The 10,000-nt window shown below is 37.4% G+C and overlaps 1 long non-coding RNA gene across 1 annotated transcript in view; it reads right to left on the bottom strand.

Moving 5' to 3' along the window:
* Positions 1–8,730: 8,730 nt before the first annotated feature.
* LOC144960610 (uncharacterized) overlaps positions 8,731–10,000 on the bottom strand; it is a 135,181-nt gene continuing 133,911 nt past the window's right edge. The window contains exon 2 of the long non-coding RNA XR_013642888.1: positions 8,731–8,868. This is a non-coding gene — a long non-coding RNA (uncharacterized LOC144960610). The remainder of the gene's footprint in view (positions 8,869–10,000) is intronic.

Below are 10,000 nucleotides of genomic sequence, written 5' to 3'. Positions count from 1 at the left end.
TAATGATACGAACAGAACTCACTCAAGGGGAAAAAACCCTGTCTTAAATACATTGGAATAAAAATGAATACCTGGGTGGGGATCCTGACCTCCCATAGCGGGCAGGGAGGTACATACTGTGTCTTCTATCCCCTTATATCTATTTTCCTGGGTGGTGATCCTGACCTCCCATAGCGGGCAGGGAGGTACATACTGTGTCTTCTATCCCCTTATATCTATTTTCCTGGGTGGTGATCCTGACCTCCCATAGCGGGCAGGGAGGTACATACTGTGTCTTCTATCCCCTTATATCTTTTTTTCCTGGGTGGGGATCCTGACCTCCCATAGCGGGCAGGGAGGTACATACTGTGTCTTCTATCCCCTTATATCTATTTTCCTGGGTGGTGATCCTGACCTCCCATAGCGGGCAGGGAGGTACATACTGTGTCTTCTATCCCCTTATATCTATTTTCCTGGGTGGTGATCCTGACCTCCCATAGCGGGCAGGGAGGTACATACTGTGTCTTCTATCCCCTTATATCTATTTTCCTGGGTGGTGATCCTGACCTCCCATAGCGGGCAGGGAGGTACATACTGTGTCTTCTATCCCCTTCTTTCTGTTTTCCAACATGCTTTCTGTCATTGTCTTGGAATGACATTACTTTGCCCTGTTCGGAGTCCTGGCTCGGAGGGGAACAGTCAAATGCATAGTTATTGTTTGGGAGATGATATTTTTTTCCTTGTAAATCATCTCTCTGTTATGTATTATTATATTTATTTTTAATGTATAATGTAAGCATTTGAGTGGATTCCTCTTTGTTGGATTTTGTGGTTGTGTCCGGATAAGACTTATAGGTGATCACAAACTAAGTACATTGGTGATATGCTCTTGGAATCTACATCTGATCCCTATTTGTTCCCAGTTTCCCTGTCTTACTTTTTCTTGGGTGCTTTAATTGTAATTCTAGAACTTTTTACTTTCCCATTTTCTTCCTTTTTACTGGCGCTGATATAACCTAAATGTGTTGCAAGCGCCGTAAAACCCTTAAAAACAAAAACAAAAAAAATGAATAATAAGAAAGCAAAGAAGAACCACTCACATGTCAAAAACATGCCATATAGATAGTATACGCTTGGCTTAGAAGCTCACAACATTGCCATCCGGAAGTATAACGGACCAACATACAAAACTGTGTGTATCCTCACACGTTTATAGATAGTTCGAAGATGACGTCACTCAAGTCTTTGTTATTGTTTTTTGCCATCCGCGTTTATGAGTAATGCTCAATTAACCCCGACTATAAATGTTCATGGTTACACACAGTTTTGTGTGTTGGTCCCGTATACTTCCGGATGGCAATGTATGATCTTCTTAGCCAAGCGCATACTATCTATAGTCTGGTTAATACAGTTTAGTGAGAATTACTCATAAACGTGAATGGTAAAAAAACAATAATAAAGACCAGAGTGACGTCATCTTCGTTTAGGTCTAGTGACAACATTATACTCAATAATAGATAGTATGCGTTTGGCTAAGAAGCTCATAACATTGCCATCCGGAAGTATAACGGACCAACACACAAAACTGTGTGTATCCATGAACGTTTATAGTCAGGTTAATACAGTTCAGTGAGCATTACTCGTAATCGCGGATGGCAAAAAGCAATAGCAAAGACCTGAGTGACGTCATCTTCGAACTATCTATACGCCATCATCATCCATCGTGGCTTGCACTCTTGATCACGTTGCCGGTCAGCTGTCTCCACGAATCACGATCCATGTCCATCCATGTCCATCCATCATCATCCATGGTGGCTTGTGCTCTTGAGCACGTTGCCGGTCAGCTGTCTCCACGAATCACGATCCATGTCCATCCATCATCATCCATGGTGGCTTGCACTCTTGAGCACGTTGCCGGTCAGCTGTCTCCACGAATCACGATCCATGTCCATTAATCACCATCCATCGTGGCTTGTCCTCTTGAGCACGTTTCCGGTCAGCTGTCTGTATCCACGAATCACGATCCTCTGTGGTGTGCATGAAATATGTGTTGCTTTTAAAATCACTTTCGGCCATTCTTAGGTTATAAAATTAGGTCATTCTCTATCTTCTTACAACTCTCTTTCCTTCCAACAGCAATAAATAGCACCATCAACAAAAAATGACATTGAAATATATTGGCAGATAGTGTGAATATATCAGTGCAATATAGATAGTTCGAAGATGACGTCACTCATGTCTTTGTTATTGATTTTGCCATCCGCGTTTGTGAGTTGTTCTCACTAAACTGTATTAACCAGACTATAAAAGTTCATGGTTACACAGAGTTTGTGTGTTGGTCCGTTATACTTCCGGATGGCAATGTTGTGAACTCCTTGGCCAAGCGCATTCTATCTATAGGGAATGAGATTAGCGGAAGAGGAGCGTCCCTTGATTGGACGTCACCTTACAGAGAGAACGTCAAAATGATTTTGCGCATGCGTCTCTCTCGTCCTCGCTTTCTGTGAAGTGTCTCATGCCGCACAACCAACATAACGTTCTCTCTCTAATAACTTTTCCGCTCGTGACTTCCAATCAAGGGACGCTACTCTTCCGCTAATCTCATTCCCTATAATAATATACTAAAATACATTAACGTCCTCGCCCCCCTCCCCCTCACGCCCCTCCACCCCCACCACCTCTTCACTAACACAAACAGTATAAACAGAATAAAGTTGACGTCACTCAGGTCTTTGTTATTGATTTTTTTGCCATCCATGTTTGTGAGTAATTCTCACTAAACTGTATAGATAGTATGCAGATGACGTCACTCAGGCCTTTGTTATTGTTTTCGCCATCCGCGTTTGTGAGTTGTTCTCACTATACTGTATTAACTAGACTATAAAAGTTCATGGTTACACAGAGTTTGTGTGTTGGTCCGTTATACTTCCGGATGGCAATGTTGTGAACTCATTGGCCAAGCGCATTCTATCTATAATCCAGACTATTAACCTTCAAGGTTACACATACTTTTGTGTTTTGGTCCGTTATATTATTTCCGGATGGCAAGGTTGTGCTGAATTTCTTAGCCCAGCGCACATTATCTATGTATATCCATAATAAATAATAAAGATCGGACAAAATATGACGACAAAGAAGATGTCAAAACATTTGAAAGGACCACAGACCAAAGTCAAGACTCCGAATATTGTAAAGGAATATCAGCAGCAACAGAACTCTAGAAAAACCCATATTTAAAAATTTGGCAAAAAAACTCGTCCTTCAAATATCGATCGATTTATCCATTTAAAAAGCCCTCATCTTGGCAAAATATTCTAAAACCTGGGTGTTCGCAAAGTCTTCCTTACGTCCCAGGTTTGAGAGTTGTTGCCAAGATGAGGGTCATTTAAATCGATCGATATAATTTGAAGGACGAGTTTTCTGGCCAAATTTTTAAATACGGGTTTTTCCAGAGAACGGCAGAGCAGTTTCTCTTTGATTGACGTCTGCACCAAAAAAAGCGATTTGACCTTTGACACACCGCAGTCATCAGTAGCTGACCTCGCGTGACCCCTGTCTCTTACATCACCGACCCGTTAGGGTGCAGATAACTCGATCACGTGACCCCACGATCTCATCACGTCATTGCGTCTCTTCAGATTTGGAAATGGCGGAAGCGAAATGACGGTTCACGATTGGTCTCTCTCGTCTTTTCTAATGCATTTTGATTGGTTGATTGCTTTCTATTTAGCAATGTTATTGTTATTATTATTATTATTATTATTATTATTATTATTATTATTATTATTATTATTATATTATTATTATTATTATTATTATTATTATTATTATTATTATTATTATTATTATTATTATTATTATTATTTACATATCATCAACATCTTTATTATTAAGGAAGAGAATTGGTCCGACCGTCCCTCAGGGCCAGATAAAAAGGAAAAAAAAAAAAAAAAAAAAAAAGAAAGGAAAAAAAAAAAAAAAAAAAAAAGAAGCCGAAAGTTTCTTTTTTAATCCGAAAATTCGCAAATATTTTCGGTTAAAAAAGAGAAAAATTTTTGAAAAAAAAAAGAATATAAACCTTAAGCCAAAAGTTTCTTTTTTAATCCGAAAAATAGCAAAGATTTTTGGTTAAAAAAGAGAAAAAATTTTGAAAAAAAAAAAAAGAAAAAATCTATCTAAAAAAATGGAATGTCTTCAGGATAGCAGATGCCTCTTCGTCGTCCAACTCCATTCGCTTGGTGGGTGTCGTCCACTAAATCAGCTCCAGATACAGAGTTTTGTTGCGTTACGCGGACGTAACAGAATTAAAAGGTCGCACAAATAACATTTTATTTGAACCGCTCGATAGATGGATAGATAGAAATACAGCGGTGATGAATTGTGCGTCGTTTTTTTTTTCTTGTTTAAAAGACTACAGGATGAAACAGACTGGATGGTCTCCCGTACAATAATAATAATAATAATAATAATAATAATAATAATAATAATAATAATAATAATAATAATAATAATAATAATAATTATTATAATTATAATAATAATAATTATAATAATAATAATAATAATAATAATAATAATAATAATAATAATAATAATAATAATAATAATAATAATAATAATAATAATAATAATAATAATAATAATAATAATAATAATAATAATAATAATATACTCGGAGCTAAAAGAAGATCTTACTGTTTTCATCAAATGACAAATGACGGCAATGCAATTAGAGTTTTATCGAAGCCGTATTACAATGGTGTATTCTACATTGAAATCAATACAAAGGGAAATTATCATTTTAAAACAAAAAATCTGTGTCACTTGCAAAGGGTTAATTGCACGCACCGTCCAGCATCCCGTGACACCCCTATTTCGGAAGGTCCTGGGTTCGAGCCTCGCGCTCGGCGCATATTTGAGTCCTTGGAAAAGACTCTTTACTCACATTCTCCTACTGTACTCAGGTGTAAAATGAGTAACTGGCCGTTAACAGCGTTGTCATTGTCCGAAAAATTGTAACATCGCCTAACAGGCGTTATGTCCCGTCCTACATGTTAAATGTTGCTGTTGACCCTTTATAAAGCGCTTTGAGCACGTTTAGTGGATATTGCGCTATAGACAAGTTCATTTTTTAGCTCATCCCTTTAAAGGCGAAATTAGATCTTATTTTGACCCGGCACCAGATCTTCCCGTTTTAATCAAAAGACAAGTAACGGCAAAACGTTTATAGATAATGGACGAGTGCAACTGGAGAGGCTTCGTATGGGAACAAAACAGACAATGGACGTTTCGGGTACAAACCCTTCGTCAGCATAACAATACACAAATAAACGTGGAAAACAAATAAAACATAATGAAAAAAATCTGATCACACGACATGTAAACAAGTTTTAGCCAACATGAAGATTGAAAAAGGACTGGTTTTCTTTGTTTAGAACCAAGCTGCTCGTTGCTGGGTGGACGTAACATCAGACTGTTGAATTCTATTTAAACCAAGATAGTGGGTAGCCTGTTTACAATTGGATGTGAATTGGTTTGAAAGCAATACAGTTCCAAGTTCCTGGGTGGTGTTCCTGACCTCCCATAGTGGGCAGGGAGGTACGTACTGTGTCTTCTACTCGTATCTCCCTATATCTGTGTTCCAATTTCCTTTCTGTCTTTGTCTTAGAATGAGATTACTTGGTTTTGTCCTGGCCCTGGCCGGATACCCTGGCTGGGAGGGAAACGGTCAAATAGTGTAGTTATTGTTTCTTGTAAATCATCTCTCTGTTATGTATTATTATTATTATTATTATTATTATTATTATTATTATTATTATTATTATTATTATTATTATTATTATTATTATATTATTATTATTATTATTATTATTATTATTATTATATTATTATTATTATTATTATTATTATTATATTTGTTGTTTTGAATGTATAATGTAAGCATTTGAGTGTATTCCTCTTAGTAGGGACCTTTGCTCGTGTCTGGATGACACTTTTAGGTGATTTTAAACTATGTACACTGATAGTGTGCTCTTGGAATCTACATCTGTTTCCTATTTGAGCCAATTCTCCATTGTCTAACCTTTTCTTGGGTGCTTTAATTGTAATTCTAAAACTTTTTACTATCCCATTTTCTTCTCTTTTTTTACTGGCGCTGATATGACCTTAATGTGTTGCAAGCGTCGTAAAACCCTTAAAAAAAATCAAACAAACAAACAAACGAAAAACCAAACAGTTCCCATTTCCAATTCAATCGCTTCACCACAAGGGTATTGCGGACAATGAGCTGTTCCGGTTTCCCGCCACACCTTTTAGTCCAAAGGTTCCGTTGCAATAGGGAACAAAAATGTAATAATAATAATAATAATAATAATAATAATAATATAATAATAATAATAATAATAATAATAAAAATAATAATAATAATAATAATAATAAATAATAATAATAATAATCTTTATTGTCCAAAATTAAAGGCAATTCATGTGAGGTAAACAATGCTCAGTTTGGTTCATGGTATGAATATCAACACATTTACAAATACAGACACAGCCATACACGCACATACACGCTTGTACATTGTTTCTACACATGTATACAAAAGAAATGAGCGTACATACATACACACATGTCAAGATAGCGGTTCTAATCTCCTTGGAAGTGTATATACTTTGTGAAACTGATCGTCTGATTTCAGAGCGATGGCATCTTATCTTCTGGTCTGAAAGTATGCTGGTCGTCAATAAAGACCACCCATCCTATTTCTGTCACGTCTGTTACGTCATACTATGAATCTGCCTATAGATAGAATGCGCTTGGCTAAGAAGCTCATAACAATGCCATCGGAAGTATAACGGACCAACACACAAAACTGTGAGTATCCATGAACTTTTATAGTCTGGATAATACAGTTAAGTGAGAATTACTCATAAAGGTGGATGGCAAAAAACAATAACAAAGGCTCGATCGACGTCAATTTCATTCTATCTATACATCCTGTCACGAAAACCTTATGATTTAACGTGCAACTGATTCATTATTATTAGCGGGTGGTTGGATGGGAGCATCACCCTTGAATCATATACCTATGATGTTCGCATGGGTGTACGATCCGATAGTGATGTCGTTTCTTCTTCTCTTTACTAGCCTATCCTGCTTCTTTGGTTTGTGATTGTATTTTTGACAGGGATATTTTTTTTTCTCTGTAAATCTTCTGCCTGTTTGTTCTTGGTTATTTATAATTTAGGTTATGATTTTGATTTACATTTGTACTATTTTTGTTAGATTGCTTGTTTTTTTGTTTCAGCGGTCTCTCATATAACCTCAATTGTGTTGGAAGAGACCTAAAGCAACAAACAAACAAAAAAAAAAAGATTCATTATTAGTCCAGGGAAAGGACTTATCACATACACACTTCCAATGAGTTTGGAACCGGAAGAGTATATGGTGTGACATCACGATTTCTCTGCCCATATTGGAACTTTGTTCGGAATCTACAAGAAACCAGAATCATTAGCTCACTATTATATTATGCCTTCGCGACGGAAGGTCCTGGCATCTCTCTAGACCACATAGCCAAACAATAGGATTCAATAGTCTGATGTCACGTCCGCCGAGTAACGATCAACTGGTTTCTAAACAAAGAAAATCGGTATTTTTTATTCTTCATGCTGGCTAGAACTTTTTCACATGTCATGTGATCGGAATGTAAAAAAGTCGAAACATGATCAGAATTATGTTTTTCTCTTCTGGATACACTTTTATGCTCGTCGGAGAATTTTTTCATAAGGGCGTCCGCCATTGTTCCAATAGTTTAGAACCAGTTACTAAGTTACTATGCGTCATTACAAGGGAAGTGACGTCACAACTGTTGAAGCCTAATAGATATAATGGTTGTGTCAATAGGAATCACCTATGTTGTCCAAAGTGAGCAAATTGGAGGTTCATAATCTTGCACAAAAAAATGAAAACAAAAGTGCCTGACGTGGGGCCCGAACCCTGGACCTTCCCGGTCACAGTGCAAAGCCTTAACCACTCAATCACTAGGACATCGACTAGATATCATGGTTGTGTTCAAACTTTTTAAAAATTGTTTTATCGGTGACTGTCATAGAAATGGCCGTCTCATTAAAACGGATTCAGTGTGTAGGCCTTTAATATCCACCGTCTTAAGATGCTGTGGTCGGTTTAATTCCTTCATTCACACTTTCATCCCCATTAATCTAAACTCTCTCTCTCTCTCTCTCTCTCTCTCTCTCTCTCTCTCTCTCTCTCTCTCCCTTTCTCTATCTCTCTCTCTCTATCTCTCTCTCTCTCGCTCCATTTCTCTATCTCTCACACTCTGTTTAAAAATATCTCTCTCTTACTCTCCCTCCCTCTCCCCCCTCTCTCTCTCTCTTTCTCTCTCACTCTCTCTCTGTCACACACACACACACACACACACACACACACACACATCATTGAAAACATCTGGGGTTGCTAACCTAACTAGCGGGCATACAGGCACTTACTGTGTCTTCTATCCCCTTATATCTGTTTTTCGACATGCTTTCTGTCTTTGTCTTGGTTTTGTCTTGGCCCTGGCCGGAGTCCTTGACTGGGAGGGAAACAGTAAAATACACAGTTATTATTGTTTTGGTAGATGATAATTTTCCTTTTAAATCATCTCTCTGTTATGTATTAGTATTATTATATTTGTTATTTTGAATGTATAATGTAAAAATTTAAGTGTATTCCTCTTAGTTTAATCTCGTGCTTGTGTCCGGATGAGACTTATAGGTGATCTCAAACTAAATACATTGGTGGTATGCTCTTGGAATCTACATCTGATCCCTATTTGTTCCTAGTTCCCCTTTGTCTTACTTTTTCTTGGGTGCTTTAATTGTAATTCTAGAACTTTTTACTATCCCATTTTCTTCCTTTTTACTGTCGCTGATATAACCTAAATGTGTTGCAAGAGTCGTAAAACCCTTAAAAACAAAACAAAAGCCCAAACCAATATTCTAGGGACAGAACCCAAAATGCTGTGGTCCGTATAGATGGGGATGGAAAAATCTATCATTTTTGAGGATTGTATCTTGAAGACTATGAGGTGAGAAAATAGTGTTTTAATATAACAAAGAAAAAAATTAAAATAAACTAACAACAACAACAACAAAAAACTTGAGCTTTTATATAACGCAATATCCACTACACGTGCTCAAAGCGCTTTACGAAGGGTCCCTGGCCAACAGCAACACGAAACATGTAAAACGAGACATGGCGCCTGATAGGCGATATTACAATTTTTGTCCGACAGAGACAACGCTGTTAAAGGCCAGGTGCTCATTTTACACCTGAGTTTGGTGAGAGAATGTGAGTAAAATGAGGTTTTTTTTTTTCCAAGGACTGAACTATGCGCCGAGCGAGGCTCAACCCCAGGACCTTCCAATCCGAAAGCGAAGTGTCATTCCAGGAGACCACATAGCCGCGCAATACACACTAACACACACACAAACACACACACAAACACATAATACACACACTCGCACATCAATGAAAACGCGTTGAGTATCGATAGTAGAATATGTCATTATTGTCTCATTATGGCAGCATTAACCCAGTATCAATAATCAGGGGCGACAACCGAAATGGGATGCCATGCTCTGTGGCAATCTTCATTCCTTCGTCTTTGAAAATGGTGTCAACATACGAGAACAAATGAGAATACACCCAGCAACACACACATACACACACACACACATACACAAATACAAACACATCGGTTGACACACAATCAGTATCCATAGTTTACAACTTTTCTTCATTATAGTAGAATTGGGACCAAAACCAAATAATCAGGGAGATCACTGCCCAAAATACCGTGGTTTGGGGAGATTTATAAATGGTCCATCATTCAGAATTGGAAACTTAAATCTATGTTAACATACCCACACACACCCACACAAACACACACACACACATACACATACAGACCTAATTGAACACACAATGAGTATCGCCAGGATAAAATATTGTCTCA

This window comes from Berghia stephanieae, chromosome 15, assembly GCF_034508935.2.
Source record: "Berghia stephanieae isolate SIO BIC M18660-M18661 chromosome 15, UCSD_Bste_1.3, whole genome shotgun sequence".
Lineage (NCBI taxonomy): Eukaryota > Metazoa > Mollusca > Gastropoda > Nudibranchia > Aeolidiidae > Berghia > Berghia stephanieae.
The sequence above is the reverse complement of the archived record's forward strand: the minus strand, read 5'-3'. Positions and strand labels throughout refer to the sequence as shown.